Source organism: Mastomys coucha, unplaced genomic scaffold (genome assembly GCF_008632895.1).
Source record: "Mastomys coucha isolate ucsf_1 unplaced genomic scaffold, UCSF_Mcou_1 pScaffold22, whole genome shotgun sequence".
NCBI classification, from domain to species: domain Eukaryota; kingdom Metazoa; phylum Chordata; class Mammalia; order Rodentia; family Muridae; genus Mastomys; species Mastomys coucha.
Window position 1 is genome coordinate 32,253,465 of NW_022196905.1, and position 18,970 is coordinate 32,272,434.

The window sequence follows — 18,970 nt, forward strand, 5'->3', positions numbered from 1 at the left end:
AAAAAAAAAAAATCCTAGGGATGAGTGGCACAGGCCACTTCCAACCATGTCCATGTGAAGCTGGAGGCAGGAACCATGAGGACAGGGTTGCTGGCCCTGACAGGGTGTGTTCAAATCCTGCTCCTTCTGGAGTCTGTCTCCTCATCTCAGCTGCAGAAGGACACAGAAGCCTCACCCAACGTGGGTCCCTGGACTCTGGAGAGGGCTGCCCATCCTCACCACCCAGCTCAGCCCTCCTTACAGGGAGGGCCCTGGGCAACTTTTCCACTTTATCTCTCAAGGCTTCAGTATACCCGTCTGCAAAATGGCCGTCTCAAGGACAGCTTGGCAACAGGGTGTCTGTGAGAGCCGAACGTGTGATAAATGTAAGAATGTAAGTAGAACCCGCTCAGGCCACAGCACTCTCCTTCAGTCCTTTCCCTCAGGCACCTGAGACAGAGTGAGTCTGGACTACCTCACTTTGGAGTGCCAGGGCCTCTCATCTGGATAAGTGAATTCAGGTCAAAGACAGTACTGGTGGCTACACACCCTCCTTGCCATCTGCTTCCCTGCCTCCTACCCACAGTCAGAGAGCCTGGCTGCAGGCTTGTGCTAGGAAATCACCCTTATCTTCAGAAAAGCCTAAGTCTCTCCCACACTTCTGCCACATGCACCCTGGTTTCCTCTTCTCAGAGCTGTTGTCTGTCTACCTGCAGTGTTAATTAAGCTTAATTCTTCTAAGAATAAGTTTTTCCCCCCAACAACCCAACTCCGCATCCCTCTGAACCTCCACCCTTTCAGTAAGGGCTTAGCAGACAGCGTATCCTGAAGCAGATGTCTTGTCCTTGGTGCAACATCCAGACCAATACCACTGGGAAGTTCTTACATCGCAAGCAGTCTGGCTTTGTTTTGACAGAGGTTAAACTCACAAGCCTTAAAGCTCACCACTGTAGGGTGCTGTCAGTCAGCTCCATGCCTCCCTTGGAGAAGATGATCCTCCCAAGCAAGACAGTGACCATATTCATCAGATCCCTGGTACCTGCCTGAAGGAGGCCATCCCGATGGGGCCTGTGGACTCTTTGAGACCCAACTCAGCCAACAGCATACCGTCTCAGAAAATTGTTCACTTTAATAAAAATTGACTCTTTCCCTAAAGCCCTTCCAGGACTCCAGAGGATTTCTTGGTTTAGACTGGAACATAAAGCTAATAATGAGGAAGGCCTCTCCGTGTCCAGGATTGGTCAGCTCCAAAACCACCTAAAAGTACAGGACAGATGGGGTAGGACCATATTTGAATCCAAGAGTTCTTGACTGGCATAGTGGTATATGCCCATAGTCACAGCATCCAGGAGGCTGTAGTAGGATCGTGAGTTTGACACAGTATGGATTACCTCCAGGAGACCCTATCTCCGCTAAAGGAACCCAGGTAAGGAGGCAGCATGAGTCAGTCCATCTTTGCAAAAGACTTAAACTGAGCAGTGTCTAAGCCGGGAATATTCAAGGAGACCTCACCAAACAAGAAAAGGAACCTGGGGAAATAGAGAAGGTCCAAGAAAAGGTATAAGAGATATGAGTGGGAACCCTTACTATAGGAGCGCATTGGTCAGCAGGCACTAAGGGGGGGGGGGCAGGGTGACCTTGGACTTGTCAGGTAGAAGGCACATTTACATAAACCAACAGGACCCATTGCTACAAGACTCCCTTGGGAAATGGGTAGTCTCTCACACACTGTGGGGGGGGGGCATTGGTCAACATAGAAAAAGTACGGCACACCCTATCTCCCAAAGGTTCCAGTGTGGGGTAGAGAGGTGTGGGTGCCCTGGAGGTAGGACACAGATTCCTAAGTGACATGGATCCCCATGGGACCATTCCCAAGTGACATGGATCCCTATGGGACCAGGGGTTGGGGACATCATAATGCCCACCTCTTGCCTGGAAACACTAATGCTAAAGGGAAGGGCACGGGAAGCAAGGGAAGGAAAAGACCCTGCCCATAGTAGGTACTCACTAGTCACCAGCAGCTCTTGCAAATGACATTCACAGTTAAGACCTTGTATCCAGGAAGAGACTCTGGGAGCTCGTGATCACCAGGTCATTTATTCATTTACACACTTGTGATTGTTCAGCCTCTCTCCAGGGTGTGCTGGGAGCGGTGTTTATTATCCCCAGCCCCCACTACAGAAAACGTAGCGGGGCACTCCTGAGGTCATAGTGGCCCTCGGCAGCGGCCGTTCTTTCCGGCCCACCCCTCACCCCACCCCTCCGGTCTTTGGGGTCTGTGATTAGCCTGGGTATTGAATGACCCCTGGTCTTCTTCCCCCACCTCGCAAGGGTTAATCAGCCTTCCTGCAGAGCGGCTGGGCGGCTCGGAAGGAGGCAGCGAAGCGGCCTGGCGGCAGGCTGCTTTCATTACTTTGATGGGATACATGTGCTTGGCTTTATCTCCGGCCCTTTCTCCGTAATTCAGCGCTTGAACGTCTCAGCTGTCGGCCGATCTGCAGACAATTGCTTGGGGTAATACTATCCGGAAAAAGCTGATAAAACGCAGATGTGCCGAGGCCTCTGAAATTTGCGGTTTGCTAAGTGGTTCGAGCGATGCTTGCCTGCGGCCGGGGCGCTTCCCGGAGAGGCTGGGAACTGAGGGGTGGGAGGTGAATTTTTTTTTTTTTAAGTGAAAGGTTGAGTAGAGGAAGTGACTATAGAATTTTTTTTCTCTGTAATTAGGAAGATCAGCCAATAGAAAGTGGGAGGGAGATGGGATTGTGCTAAAAGACTTGGCAAACAGCTCACCCTGGAGTCCCCTCCTACCCAGCCTAGTGGCTGGGGCATGTAGGAATAGAACATCCGGCTTCCCCTGTGTGGCCCGGAGGGGGTAGGGATGAGAATTCTCACAAGCAGACACGTATGGGCTGTGTGGCCTTGGGTAGGTCCTTTCCCTCTCTCTCTCTTACACAGTCAGTTCAATTGACAGAACAGTCATCTAACAGTAACCTATGGGGACTGGGGCAGGCCAGCAGGTGGCCTGTATACTGTAGGTGCTCCGTGTCCGCATGCTTCCTTTTCTCCTCACTGGGAAGGGTAAGTAGCGCGCTGCTCTCACCATGTGATCAACACAGAGATTCCCATTGAACAACAGGCGCAGGGGACCAGGCTGTAAGACTCTGAGATTTGGATTTCTGAAGTCAAAATTACTGGGCTTGAGAAATAGCAATCACTGGGTGCTTGGGGCTGGGGGTTAGAGTAGAATCCCTCAACCCTGTCCCGGAATACTCAGGTGATAAAGCAGATACCTTGGTGGGAGTGGTCTGAGACCCTGCACGTGATGTCAGTGGCACTGGGCTGGAGAGAAACTCCGGGCATCTGCTCCAGGATAGGTAGATTCATCCCCCACCCCCTACACTTCTCAAGTCTAGGTGGCTTCTGCTACCCAAAGAAGGCAGGCAATGTGGCTGGTGTCATCAGTACATGAGGGCCGAGCCAGCCCTCTCTACACCCGACTCTCCGGTGATCATGCTGTATAACTAGCCGGCCCAGTTTGTAGGTTCATGGGGGAATTGTCCCAAAGACAATATACTTTTTTACTTTGCCTGTTCCAAACTGTTTCTGTGACAAGGGACACAGCACAGGGAATGGGCATGAGGCTATGCTGTCCTGGAAGCCATGGCTAAGGGTTCCCAAAACACAGAGTAGCCTGGCTTCACAGAGGCAGACACTGCTGTCCATACCAAGAAAGGCCTCACGGGGCACAGTTCTGGGTCAGCAGTCCCAGAAAGAGAGCCAGGCAGGATTCCCGAGGTAAATGAGAATGATGAGCTCCACACTCCCTTTTGCATCATGTTATTGAGAACACCCATGTGAAGTGTATCACCCATACCCATTTTTCAGGTGAGGGGACTGAGGCTCAGACGGCATCCACTCCTGCCCAAAGTCTTCTGCTGATCAGATCAGAGTTGGGATTGACAACCAAGCTCCTCTGGGAGTATCTGGTTCCAAAGCCTATACTTGGTGTCTGTCCCCCACGGCTTCTGGACAGACAGACAGGACCAGGGGTGGTGGGCAGAAGCCCACAGGCTCTGTCAGGGCCTCTGTCCTTTAAGGCAGAGCCTGAGGGCAGGGGCTGCCTTGAAAAGGCTGGTTGGCAATTAAAGGGTAGCGTGTGCAGTTCCCACCTTTCAGAGAGAGAGGGCGTCTGTCCCCCGCTGGGGTGTGGGCAGAGCTGGTAGCAATTTTCCCACAATGTGTAAATTAGTCAGTTTCCCAGTCTGTAAACCCGGCCTTTGAAGCGACCCTAATGAAGCACTCCATTAGGGTTTAATGATGGCTGCCTCCAGCAGGACTCAGCCCAGGCCTTTTGATGTCTAGGGGCCACGGGTTGGAGGCTCAACTTATCTAACTGCCCCGGCAGGCTTAGAAAAAAAAAAAGTCAAAAAGCCCCCTTAGAGAAGTTGAAAATTTTTTAATGAAAAAAGTTAGCCCTGGTCTGACTGATGGTGGCACTTCAAAGCCTGTGCAAACTAAATTGCTGTGGACTGCTTAATTCAAAAGTGTTCCCTCGCGGGTGACAGCCCAGCAGTGACAAAATACAATTGGCAACAGGAGCCGGCGAGATCAAAGGCTGGCTATTGTAATGGCTTTGTTGCGTGAAGAATGGTGCATTGTCAGGACTTTTGAAGCCTTTTTCTTTTCTTTTCTTTCTCCTATTTTTTTTTTCTTGGCTCCAGCGCCATCCTGCGAGTCCCCCTTACCCCCCTCAGAATCGATGTGTATAAATACATGTAATTACACCCTTCTGATAAGGCACTCCTGTTGGCAGAGGAGGCGGCAGCCTGCCCGAGGTTCTGGAGGTCTGTGGAGCTGGGGAACGTTGCTTAGATTCTAAAAATCATGCCTGTGTTTTTGTTAGGAAAGGTCCTATGAGCTCTGAATTTAAGCTAATAGCCACTCATCATCTTCAGGGCTATTTTAAGATTTTCTTCAGATTAAAACAGCTCTGTCTAGAGCCTTCCTGGTGGGAAGAGGAGCTGATACCAGAGTCCTGGGTCCCCTTGGTTCTCCCAGCCTCTGTTTCCCTAGGCATAACCTAGAGGTTCATTTACTAACTCCACATGAGTTTATTGAAGCTATGACTTGAAAAATGTTTCTCTGTAGGGTCGCTGAGGACTGAGATGGTTCAGAATCGGAGGCTCACTGCTCCCCTTGGCTTCTTTGCCACTACCACCACCACCACCCCTTCTAGGTCTGCTTCCAGTCTCTGTGGTTCACCTGCTTCCAAAACCACTGCCTTCATCACAAACACAGATCCAAGCTGAGATACTCAAAAATCACTCCTGAGACCCAGAAACAGAAACTTCAGAAGGAAGATGGACCCCAGGACCTAAGATTGTGCAATCCATGTCCCCACTCCCCAGCAGACCCTCACCCCTGGTACTTTGGCTCCCAGAATCCATTTTCTTCTCCAGGAAGCTCATGGCCTGTATTTTGCTGGGTCTCCTGGGGTTTCCTGGCTGGACACGATCGATGTTCAGATGAGAGGGGACCAAAAGCCTTTACATACAACCAGCACTGCAGAGGCCTCTGAAATCCTCACCTGCCATGTTCTTAGCCATCAGAAGCAGCTAGGTCATTTGTGAGATGGGTTGAGGCTGGGACAACAGGGGATCTGGGGACTGTTAAGAAGCGAGAACATGTCTGCTTCTTTTATGACCTTCAATATTAGTCGCCAGGAAGCTGCCCCATGAAGCACAGGACCTCGTATCACTAACTCGGCTTGAATTGATTAAGGAGACTCGGAGGGGGATAATTAGAGACCTTTCTGTTGATGACATCTCATCTCCTGGTGGTGGAATTTCCTTCTGCATCCTCTGGCATCCCCCTAGGTCCTCACAGATACTACTAACAGGTTCTATTTTCCAAAGCACCTCAGCTCTATGGCAGGACAGGGTTAGTGAGCCCGCTGACTGTGGTACATGGCTTGAGGAGTGAAGGCAGGATAGGGAGAAAGCTTCTGTTTTCATCTGCTTTGTCTTACATCTTTATTTTCTTCTCAATTTCAGCTCTGTCTGTTCTTTGTTTTTAAACCTCATTGACACCAAGAATGCTAATTTCCCAAACATTATAAACAAACATTCAGGGGATAGGGAGCACCATGTTAAAACTTCTACTCCAAAGGCTTAAGTTTCCATCTCAAGTTTCTAAGCATGCTATCCCTATGTCTATCCCCAGTGTCTCCATGATTCTCCTGCTAATCACGAAGGGGACCCAGCCCTCACCACGGTCCCACCCTCTCTCCATAATCATATACAAGTATGCGCAAACCCAGCTGAGCAATTATGAATAATTAAATCAATTAGAGACAGTCTTGCAGGAGGGATTATGGTCGTTCGGGTGTGGGCCTCTGTAATATTTTAACAGTAAATGCATGGGCCCCAGAGAGGCCTGGCAAGGAGACGGGAACAAAAGCGTGTCCAAATGCCAAGCCATGTTGCTGGGTGACCCTCCCTGGCTGTATTGCTGCCTGCCCAGGGAAGACAATGCTAATGAAATGCCAATAAAATATTTTGAGAGAAAGTATGAAAGCTTCAAAATGAGTTAATTAAAAGCGGATCAAACACGAGGCTCCAAAAGTATGTGCAGTAAATTTCGGACTTGAAATTTGACAGAGGGAAAGTTTTGGTTTGCTTTGGTTTTGTCCCCAGCACTAGGCAGAACTTTAAAGTGGCAGAGCTTGGCCTCTGGATTGCTGTCTTCCAAGCATCAGCCTCTGCCAGTTTCCGCACCCAGTTGTGATGCTCAGGGGTGCTCCGAACCCCATCTGCTGCCTTTCATGGTGGCAGAGACCAGCTAGGGCCTCTCTCCAAGGCTGGGTCAGGATGAGGCCAATTAGAAGCCACTTCAAACATGGCATGGCTGGGGGGGGGCGCTGTTCCCAGGAGCAGCTGTGAGCCAAGGCATTTGTAGAGCAAAATCTTGACTCTATTTACACTCACTCTGCTGGCCATCAGCACTCAGCGATGCCCAACGATGACAGCCTGCAGAATTAGCACTCTGGTGGCTTGGCTTCCTGAAAGGAACTGGCTGGGCAGTCTTCTCACCATGCTACAATGCACCCCACAGCCATCTGGGAAGCAGCAGTGAAGCCACAGACTTCCCAGCTTCCCTGATCCTGGTGGCCTGGAAATAACTGGGACCTCTCAGGCCCACTGTGAACTAGTTAAGAAGAGGACAGGAGGACAAGGATGGCTTCGATGAAATCAATTATTCCCGGAGAAGGGCTGCCACACATGGAGAAGCTTAGGGTCTTGCTATGATTTTGCAGGCTGTTTGAAGGTTAGAGCCAAGGCCCTGTGCAAACATGCTTTTTTCCCAAGTCCCCATGATCTCCTGGTGAATTTGATGTCCTTTCCTTATACATTACAAACTTTCACCAGTCACTGATTTGCCAATGTTCCAGGGAAGCAAGCACTCAAGAGCCCAATTCCCACAAAGGGACACTCCTATGCAGTGAGGGAGCCTTTGAACCCCTTTGAAATCAAGTCCTCTTCTCTCTGTGGAAGCTCATCGGTCTTGACTCTGTGCGTCACCTAGCCCCCAGCTGCTCAGGGTCTTGGCTTATGTGGAGTAGTTCTTTCTCTCTTTGGTTTACACTGCTCCAAGGCCCTGATGTCACATGAGGATGGAGGCTGTTCTTCCTGGAAATCCTCATCCCCCAACCGCCCCCCCCCCCAGGATAAACTCAAACAGAATGTCCCCTGACTCCTGACCTGCTACGATCTAGTGTCTTGCTTTTTTTTTTGCTTCGTGATCTTCTTCCAAGGGACATACAGTCATAACTAAATACTGCATCCCAGTTTCTTTCCTAAGAATATACAGGAACTTAACTATGCAGAGAGGGCCCTGGGTATACAATTCACATACATTCAATCATACGGCCCAGGAGAGGTGTGTCTATAGCCATGGATGTTCCCTGGCTCCTTGTGCAGGACAACCCAGTGCACAAACTCGAGATGTAAAGATGTCTCAGTGGGCAAAGCATTCAAGCATGAGGACCAGAGTTTATATCCAACCACCCACAGAAACACTGGGTGTGCGTGGCAGCCACCCATAATCCTGGTGCACCAAAGGCAGAGATAGAAAATCCCCTGAACAAGCTGATAACCCAGCTAGCTGTGGGTTGGGTGAGAGAGACCCTTCCTCAAATTATAAGATGGGGAAAATTGATGAAGACTCTCAGTTTCAGCCTCAGGCTTTGACAGACACTTTCACATATACATGCCAACCATGCATGCATGCAGGCCATACACATTCTCAAGAAAACACCTTTGCTACTGGAAAGAACAGAGGGTTGCTGAATGACAGGTGGCAATCTGGAACAGGCTGGCAAGACTGTCTTCCTCGGGTGACCCTTGAATGGCAGTAAATACAATCAAAGCATGTTTCGGGGTCTCATAGTAGAAGGAGGTAACTGAGCCTTTCTAATTTATCAGGTGAACCTCAGCAGGAGAGGGCATGGGCAGCCATATTTAGAGTGTCTCCCAGAAGAGTTGAGTCATCCTGACTCCCAAAGATGCTCAGCATCCTCACAGCCAAGAGGTAGAAAGGGGAGCCTGAAGATTGAGGTGCTGGTAGCTCTCAGAAGACATCGCCTCTGTGGGACAAACCCACCTCAAGTCGGGCTACACTCTTCCTGATTCCTAGCAGCCTGGTTATCAGTCAACCCCACAGACCCTCTGGAGGACATTCAGGGCTTAAAGGGTGTGGTGGAAGGGAAGGGGTGTTGAACCCTATTTCCCTACCTGCAGCTTTGTCTAGGAATCCATCCTATCCTGACTCCAGACCTCTCTTCTGACTCCTGCCCTAGGTCCTTAACAAGCTGTTCAGACCCTGCTGGGGATGTCCAACTCAGAATTCTGCACAGATAGGTGTGAAGCTAAGCTCCAAAACTTCTGAAGCTGATGTCCTTGGTCCTAAGACTAGCTCTCATCCACACAATGGAGGTAACCCTATTGTCTGCCAGGCTGCTCACAGGAGTCCTAGAATTCACTCTGTAGACCAGGCTGGCCTCCAACTCAGAGACCTGCCTGCCTCTGCCTCCTGAGAGCCGGCATTGAAGCTGCAAACCACCGCGAGCCAGCTGAGGCGTGTTTTAGCAGGAATACAGTGCAAACTGAACACAGGAGGCAATGTCTTTGTCTCTTGTTGTGGCAGGGAGGGATGACAAGCCCCTGGCACTTCTTACAAGTACAACCCATCTCCAGCTTTGCATAAGAGAGCTAGAGAAGCCAGTGGACATCCTTGGAAAAGGGGGGCCCAAATGATCGGAATTTGAGGCCCGCTGCCTCCCCTTTGCTTTGTTTGTCCCACAGATGGTGAGATCACCATTGTACAAAGTTCCAGTCCTTGAGACAAGAGATGTGAAAGCCACAGAGAAGAATGATAGCGTGTCTGCAGTAGGGGAGATGAGACTCCCTATAGCATGGGCAGAGCAAGCACATAATCACAGAAGGGTAGAGGAAAGGAAATGTTTCTTGTTGAATGAAAAGGAAAAGAGATATACATCTTCCCAGGATGTGAGATGTCACATAGACACCTCCACCCACCCACAACCACACCCCTGCCCGGGCTCCCTCCTGCAGTTCCAGGAACTCAGTCTCCTGTAGTACATACTTCCTTTTGGCTCCTAGGTCTTCTTCCTTCCCTTGATTTTGGTTGATACCACTTTCCTGGGAGGCCTTGATTAGCCTCTATCTGCAACCTTGAGGGGTGTTAATGGATTGCTAGAAGTCACTCTTAAAACCTACCACCCTAGCCCTTTTCTCTGCAGGTCCTTGTGTTGCCTTTCCAGGGCTTTGTCTACGCCCCCAAGGGCTCCCAACGCAGCCTGCAGCCAAAGCCCCTACACAAGCAGGACCTCCCCTCCTCCCCACTGGATTCCCTACAGGGCCACCACCGCAAAAAACAAGGGGGACAGAGAGCAACCATGTTTTAATTTACTCGATTAAATCACCATGTGGACAGAGGCTTGCGAAGGAATCTGCTCTACAGAACTTTCCATTTAATAGAATTAGTTGAAACCAGATCAGCCGAGCCCCCGTCCCTGCAGGCCATCTGCCCAGACAGGGAACCGGCTTCCCTAAACAGAACCCCATGCTGCCGGGAGCCTCCTCTGAGGGGCCGGCAGGGAGTTGCCCCCTGCACCGGCCTGTCTGCTCCAAAGGCTCAAAGCCCTTCCCTGTGGGGCCGGCGGGGCCAGGAAAACTCACCACCGATTTCAGCTACAGGCGGGCGGGAGGATTTTAATCAACATCACAGTTGGTTCCACCTGTGGAAGGCGCGTGCCAAAACTGGGGACTATGGAGGGAGATGCCAACGGAAAGGATTTTAATTCAGAGAAAGCGTCTGTCACTTCTACTGCCCGGACTCTTCTGGAAAATTAGATAAACTAACATTTACTCAGTATTTTTCGCCTCCCAAGAAGTTTCCCACGTGTTTTATTCAGTCCTTGTGGTCATACTACCAGGAGAGTTTTTTTTTTCTTTTCTCTTTTCTTTTTCTTTCTTTCTTTCTTTCTTTCTTTCTTCCTTTCTTTCTTCTTCTTCTTTTTTTTTTCTTTTTTTCAGATCGGTGGCAGTGGAATTTAGTCACCCAAGGCTACAGGGTGAAACCATATCCAGGCTTCAGAATTCTAGAAGGTAGTCCCAGCATCTGGAAGCCGACAGTCCTGAGGCAAAAGACACAGTGTTGCTGTAGGGAATCTGCTGTGGTACCTGTTTTCCAGCTTTTTTGCTGTGCATTGAAGCTCAGAATAACTGCTTTATATCCTACTGAAGTAGTTCTTTGGACCAGGGGAAATGGTTTAACTCCCAAATTTGGGTTTCCTTGTCCAGGGGGGGATGTTAGAGAACAGTGACAACTGTCTCAGTGTCCCTGGGGACTGTCTGCATGCCCACTGTTGGGGCTCAACCCTCCCTGCTGGGAGTTCCCTGGTTGTCAGTACAACTCCTGGGGCTGACCCTGTTAATTCCCCAGGGAGCAAATGCCAGGACACTAGGAGTTTAGGCACCTATCATTCCAAGCAGAACCTTATAAACTCCACCTCAGGGCCAAATGCAGACACGTGTTTTTATGAGTGGTTTTATTGGCACGCCAGCATCCATTCCTTTATTTATCATCTAGGCTGTTTCTTCCTCACACCAGCAGTGCAGGGAGTTGTAAGGACAGACGGCTCCAGAAACCATGAGTCTATACTGTACTGTCCTCTGTTTAAAAAAAAAGGTCGGGGGGGGGGGGGGGAGTTGAAGGTGTGACTCAATGAAGGACTACTTGCCTAACATACACACAGGTGCTGGGTTTGACACCCCTGCACCCAGCACAGAGGCAACCCTACCTGACTAAAAGACAGGAGAAGAGGGAGAAGTGGTCAGGGTGGCACTTTATCCTTGAAGGGCACCTGCAAGGCACTCACTCAGCCCTAAGGATCCTGTATCCTCATCCTAGAACTAGTTTGGGTCCTAAGTGTTTGACAAGGCGTTCTTGGGTGAGAAATAGAAACTTTAAATGTGCCCTGGTTAGTCCTCTTGGAGAGTTTTAAAGGAGGGTCGTGGGGTGGGGCACAGCTGTTCCATTATTAAAGAATTCTTTCTAAGTCTGTGACTTTCACCACATGGGAGGCTGCTGTGTGCAGCTGATGCTCACAGATTTATAAGGTCAAGTTTTATAGGCCTCCAGATCTACACGGTGTCTTACCACATGCTTGTTACAAGTGTATGATGCTGTCCTGCTAAACCAGACAGCTAATATATTATGCTTCATGGTTGCAGCAAACATGAAGGAAATGCTCCAAGTAAAATATGGCTTCCGGAAATGTGCAGTGTCCCAGTTTCTCTGCCCTGATTGGGCAGTTCCGTAGCCCTGGAAAAAATGGTGGTTTTTCTCATTCTCATCCTTAACTCCCAGGTGGCAGGTGCTGTTCAGTTGATGGGCCCAGATGGCCTACATGTGTAAGGAGAAGCCTTTACTACTTGAGGCAGGAGGAGCTCTGAGGAGAGCATTTCTCTAGTTGGAAGGGAACGTGTAGTCCTCCCCAGCCCAGGCCCAAAGGGGACATCACTATGTCACTATAGCATTGACAGGGAAGTTACTTCAAGCTGCAACCTTTGAGCTGAGGCTGTTTGAACAGAAGGAGTGAAGTGCCCTGGACCAGGATGCCTCTGGCAGATATCTGGGTGTCTATCCCCTCAGCTCGGGCTTCTCAAACCCTGCACCTCAGAAGACTTCCTGGTATGAACAGGATTCAGTCAGTTCTAGGAAGCAGAGGCAAAGGTTCTTCTTGATCATTCAGAGAGGGGATTCAGGGATCTTGTGGATAGAAGAGGGGAATGAAAGGGGCTCTTGACCACAGCCCTATAAGTCAAAGGTTCTCAACCTGTGGGTCAAGACCCCTTTCACAGGGATTCTCTAAGATCATTGGAAAACACAGATATTTACATTACAATCCGTAACCGTAGCAAAATTACAGTTATGAAGTAACAACAAAAAATGATTTTATCATTGGAGAGTCACCATAATATGAGGAATTAAAGGGTCACAGAGTTAGGATGGTTGAGAACCACTGATCTTGGCAGAGTGATGCCCAGTGGTTATTTCCTAGCCCTTCTCTGTGATGGGGAACAGTAGATGGTCCTCAATCCAGAGGCTCTAATGAAGTCCACCCCCTTCTCAAGGTGAGATGCTGATGTCCTATTAACCTCAGGAAGAACCTTTATCACATGGCTTGCTGTAATAGTAGAGGGGCCCGTGCTCTCTACTCAGGGTGGTGGCTAGCATGTGCCTGGCAGCTTGATTTACAAGGGAGGGAGAACAGTTCCCTCACGTGACACTAGGGAGTAGGGGGTGTCCATCATACCCAGTTGGGTTCACCTGGAAGATAGACCTACAGAGCGCTGGAATTAGCCTGCTCCTCTCACCCAGGGGTTCAGTTGAACAGATCTAGAATGTTCACTCAGTCCCTCAACACGGCAGCCAAGCACTGGCCAGGATGGCCCACCCAGGGATTACAGAATAATCCTGGTAACTATGGTCCTCCATAGCAAGATTTGGAAGACGCCAGGATCCTGCTTCTTCCTGTGTCTCCTCCAAGTGCCTAGCATGGTGTGAGCCCCTGGTGGTCTGCAGGGACAGATATCTGAAAGGACTTCTGGGTATGAAAGACAGAACAACAGAGGCAAGCCTGAGCCCAGCTCTGCACCCTGTCCCTGCTGGGGGCCTAGGCACATCCGCCCTATAGCCCAACGCTTGTATCAAATACTAGGACATTTTTTGCATTCTCCCCTCCCCCAACTCTCAGTTCTGGAGAGTAAATCTTGTCAATGATAACATCTTGTTATGATGTCAAAAGAACAGACACACCTGCAGGTCTTCCACCTGTCCTGTAGTATCTCAGGTAGGCAATTGCACCTTACCGCCCCTCAGGGCAGGATTTCTGGGAAACTCTGTCTCCATTCACAGAAGGAAGCAATAAATCCTCACTTGACCATCATTACACGATGAGGCAACAGGTGTGTGGACAGGTTGTGCAATTTACTGAAGGTCACACAGCAATCAGGGGAACCTGGGATCCATTCCCAGTGAGGTGACCCTTCCGGAAAAAAGGTCATGGATGTCGGTGACCTGCGTTTGATCCCTGGAACTCACTCAGTAGAAGGAGAGAACGGATTCCTACCAGTTGTCCTTCGTCCTCCTCCATCATAGGATGCCATCATGGGGCTGAGGCTCTTCCTAATGACTGTCAGAACTATCTACAACTTTCCCACAAATGCCAGCAGCAGCCCTTCCTCCAGTGCAGTCTGGTATCATGCCCCTCTTCCTGTATCCTAGAGCTGTACTGATGGGAAATTGGGAAAGCATCCTGGAGTCTTTAAAGTTCCTGCTTATCAACTGAAGCCCTTCTAGTTTGGAGACGAGAAGCCTCAAGTCTCCTGCTTCTGATTCTGCCTTGTCCAGCATCACATCTCCTCTGGCTGTCCCTTGCTTGTCCAGCACAGGTTCTGAGGCAGTGGCTCCCTCCTGTCTGTTTTATATTTAGAGCCCCGAACACTGCCAAGTTCACCAACTCAAAACTACTTAGAGATGCACTGTGCCCCAAGGCAGTGCCTGGGAAAGTTGGCTGATTTACATTTCCATGCTGTATTCCTCCAAGGCCCTGGTACCCCAAAGAGGAGATTTATGGGGCAGGGTGCAGCAGAGAGAGTCCCTCGACCTCCCTCCTCACCTAGCTCCTTCTTCAGTGTTCGCAGCTAAGTGAGTTTAGTCCCTGTCATGAACTCTGGACAAGGCACTGATGTGGCCCAGCAATAGCCACCAGGTCCAGCTCCCATTTCTTATAGAACCTTGGTGACAAACCCAGATGCTCAAGGGGGTTATCCAGGAAGCCTTGCTTTCCCAATAGACTCCTGGGCATCAAGGTGCCCGTTCTGGAAGCACACATCTCAGGGGACATGGCTGTGAGGTAGGGTTACATAAGATAAAAACCACAAGGACCAAGCAGGGAGAAGCAGACTCAGGGACCCCAGGCAATCAGCAGTTAACAGCGGAGTGCAATGGATGCACAAGACCTGAGAACAGTAAGGCCTGTGAGACTGAGGAGACCTCTCAGCTCTGGTGCATGGGACCATGCTGGAGCATGGTGGATCCAGAACAGCCAGGGTTACTTAAAAACTAGGCTCACTGGTGAAAATTAGCTTTGATTGTCTGTGGCTGTGATGGCTGATTGTGACTGCACCTGAAGTCACCTAGGAGAGGGCCTTACAGAGAGAGTTGACGGAGGGGGAAAGAGCCACTGAGTGGGCAGCACCGTCTAACAGGAGGCTTAGAGGAAAAGGCAGCTCACCCGTCCTCCCCTCTTCCCTACTGAGCGAGGATATCTGCCCCAGCTACTGCTGTTCTTCCTAAACAGGAAACCCAGACCAAGCTGCTTCTACCTTCCTAATGGACTTCACGCCTCAGCTCTCTAGGAATCCTCCAAGCCTCCAACATGAGATCCGAACCACTCAGCCCATACTGCATAAGCCAATTTAGTGAATCCCTTTGTGATATATGCTCACCCCTCTGATTCTGTTCCTCTGTAGAATCCTGACTAATGCAGTCATGAACTCAGAGTGACTTTGGAAAAGCACACGCCTAGCTATTTCACAGCCCACCACATGGACACTGTATTAATTACTTTTCTGTCCTGTGATAAAACACTATGACCAAGGCAACTTATAGAACAGTTTATCTGAGACTTACAATTTGTCTTAGTTGGGGTTTCTGTCGCTGTGAAGAGACACTGTGACCATAGCAACTCTTATAAAGGAAAACATTTGAGGCTGGCTTACAGTTTCAGAGATTTGGCCCATTATTGTCATGGCCAGAGCATTGCTATGCACAGCAGACATGGTGTTAGAAAAGGAGCTGAGAGGTTTTTTTTACCCAGATGGGCAGACATCAGGAAGAGAATGCCACATTGGGCCTGGCTTGAGCATCTGAGACCTCAAAGCCTGTCCCCAGTGTCACACTTCCTCCAGCAAGGCCACACCTATTCCCACAAGGCTACACCTCCTAGTCAGCCACCAAGTGGGGACCACGTATTCAAATGCCCTCTAGACTATGGGGCAACATCTCATTCAAATCATCACAGAGAATCATAGAACTGTTCTGGCTTCTCACTGTCCCTGTGTCTCGTCTTGGAGTAGGGTGACCCTTGGGGCATTCCCACACCCACACTGCGTCCTGCTCTGCTCTTGCATCGACTTTATTGGTTTTGTGTGACTGGCTCAGTTACCAAGGTTGGCTCAGATCTCAACTCCAGCTCCCTATCTGCTTTGGCGTCATTTCTATAGTTTATGTGACAACACTTTGAACTAGAGCTGGAGAGGTATCCCTGTGGTTAAGAGCACTGGCTGCTCTTGCAAAGGACCTGGGTTCCATTCCCAGTACCCACACAACAGCTCACAACTGCCTGTAAATCTAGTTCTTGGGATCCATAACCTTCTTCTGGCCTCCTGGGCATGATGTCGAATATCTACATGCAGGCAAACACTCATATGTACCTACCTACCTACCTACCTACCTACCTACCTACCTACCTACCTAAATAAATAAATAAATAAATAAATAAATAAATAAATAAATTAAATAAATGAAAGGGGTTACTTGGCCTCCAATTCCAGATTTCAGCCCACTAAGACACAGATGTCACAGAGGCAGGAGCTTGACATCATGTCTGGCCACACTGTACCCAAAGTCAAGATCAGAGAGAATGAACGTCCTCAGCTAGCTTTTCCCTGTCTTACACCGGTCAGGACCCCTGCCTAGGGAATGGTGCCACCCATGATGTGTTGGATCTTCTTGCATCAGTTATTACCAGAATCCTCCCCCACAGACATGCCCACAGCCCAGGATGATCTACAACTCCTCAGTCGAGGTCTTTTCTCATTTGATTGGAGGTTGTAACAATTGAATTGTTAGGAACTAGCTATCACACACCCAGGGTCCCACCACCCACTTCCTGTGTGACACCTGTGCTTGCTGATTTATTTTAAAGATTTATTCATGTGCATTGATGTTTTGCCTGCATGTATATCTGTGTGAGGGTATCAGCTCTCCTGGAACTGAAATTTTAGATCATTATGAGCCACCATGTGGGTGCTAGGAATTGAACCTGGGTCCTCTGGAAGAGCAACCAGCAACTTATTCACTGAGCCATCTCTCCAGGCCTGACACCTGTACTTGGATGTCCAACATCATCCCAAATTTAAGAGGTTCTTAACCCAGCCTCCAAGGCTTTTTGTCCCCTGAACATTCTAGCTGGGCACAGCCTAGCTCACCCAACCCTACCAGTTTAGAGGAAGTGATTTGTCCATATAGCCGTAATTCACGGATAGTCTTGTTAGACAACAATATCCTTCCTGCCTTTTTTTTTTATTTTCTAACATTTTCCTCTCTTGAGAGACGATGCTATACAAATAAGGCCAAACCAGGGTTCCTTTAACTCATGTGAGAAACAAATGGCAGCATAGGTTTGTTCACAAGAAAAGAATCTAGAAAACTTCTTCTAAGACTATGTGACATGCAATGCTTTTGTTGACATATATATATTTGGGTCTGACAGCCTGCAGGACTTATTTGAAATGGTGCTGGAATCTTCCAACTCACCACTTTATCACAGAAAAGAAAATGTTGTGCTGAGTTATTTGGATGTTAATATAATTTTCCTATGTCAATAATGGCTTAAATAGAGTGAGACATAGTAAAAATAGCCTATAGAACATAGTGGTGTTTACAACCAGGGGTGCCCTCCTGGGGGGCATCACCAGGTGGCATTCTTGGAATACAGTCTGAACTTTGGTCTTTGGATATTGTTGTTGCTGGTGGCAGCTTTGTGGGCTTTCAAGCCACCTTCCTTGAGAGTCAAAAAATCAATAGTCTTTACACTCAGATCTGGGTGCCCTGATCCAGAAGCCCTCAGAGAAACAGTATTTGAAGTGGAAACTTAGGGGTTCTTTAGAAAGTTTGCTGGGGCAAACAACGTGAAGGAATGTTTAGCTGAGGTGGACAGAGGAGAAAGGATGTCCCGGTAAAGCAAGCGTGTGAAAGGACATGTGATTAAGATTCTTCTCTAATGACACATGTTTTGGTCTGCCTTACATTGTATATTTGAGCTGCATTTGTCAGGACTCCATAGAGAGAAATACCCCAAAAAACTTTTAGTGGAGTGCTGCAGTTTTTTGTTTTGTTTTGTTTTTTTGCCATTTCTGCTGACTCAGGCTGATTGGCAGAGTGATATCAGCTGAGACAGATGCTCATGCTGAGGCAAGACCTGTGGAGGACACATGATGTTTGGAGGGAGTATAAAAATAAATCAATGGACAGTGACAGAGGTTGAGCTAGGATTGCTGGTACAGCTTGCTGTGCAACACTTGTGAGTTTCGTGTCTTTGCTGATCTTTACTTTGGACTGAACTGCTGATTTCCAGACAACAGAGAGAGGAGTGATCCAAAGAATCATTCTAAACAGGTCTTCTTTTCTTTCTTTTCCACTACCTCTGGTGGCTGGTGGGCTAAAAGGGAGGTAAAAGCATTTAAGAACCATCATTAAAAATAGGTATTGAAAAAATTAAGTTACAACAGTTTCCAGGTTTGAGGACACATGCTGTACATATTTACATACACACACAAGACAGCTGCTATCCCTACTAACACTGCCACATGATGCTGGGCAGCAGCATCTGCTCAGAGATGATATCCATCCAAAAGACCTCAGGGTCACTTCAGGTGACATGGGCACCTCACTCTGTTCTGTGCCGGAGTCAGGATGGATTGGCTGCTAGCTTTCTGTCAGCTGTTTTCCTGAACCTGGAATGGGCAGATGTCATCCCCAGGCAAAATATCCTATGGGTCTTACTACAAGTATATGCAGTTGTTTGTGATGAACTTTTAGAGGTTCCATAAGGCCCACCTGAGCCCCACAAAACTGCTTCCCAGCCTGATGCTGCACTTGAAAAATCTACCATTAAGTTCTTGGATCTTCTCCCCCTCCGTGTGTGTGTGTGTGTGTGTGTGTGTGTGTGTGTGTGTGTCTGTGTGTGCCTGTCTCTCTGCCTCTCATGTGTATATGCGTATATGTGGGCACATGTATATGCATACATATGAAGGTCAGACAAAGGTCGATTGTTGGGGATTGGCTCTAATGCTTTGGTTTAATCAGGAACCTGCATGTCCAAATGCTGAAGGTCCATGTCTGCAATTGCTTTTTGATCAATCAGTAAAGATACCAGTGGCCAATGGCTGGGCAAAGGGAGATGGGGCAGGACCTTTAAATTTTCATGGGCTAGAATGCAGGAGAGAGGAACAAAGTATCGCCATGATGCAGTGGGAGACAGATCAGATTCAGAGCTACAGAAAGAAAATATCTGAAATGTAGGTGAGAAAGAATGCTGCCCAGAAGTGTCTTGGAC

At 48.8% G+C, this 18,970-nt stretch overlaps 2 long non-coding RNA genes across 2 annotated transcripts in view; one reads left to right on the forward strand and one right to left on the reverse strand.

Annotated features, from left to right (window-relative positions):
• The window catches only part of LOC116070511, a 31,392-nt gene extending 29,281 nt beyond the window's left edge, over positions 1-2,111 (reverse strand). The window contains exon 1 of the long non-coding RNA XR_004110439.1: positions 1,988-2,111. This is a non-coding gene — a long non-coding RNA (uncharacterized LOC116070511). The remainder of the gene's footprint in view (positions 1-1,987) is intronic.
• A 104-nt stretch (positions 2,112-2,215) lies between these two features.
• LOC116070512 lies at positions 2,216-6,549 on the forward strand. Its single transcript, XR_004110440.1, has 2 exons — positions 2,216-2,493; positions 5,128-6,549. It is a non-coding gene; the product is annotated as an uncharacterized LOC116070512 (long non-coding RNA).
• The last annotated feature ends 12,421 nt before the right edge of the window (positions 6,550-18,970 follow it).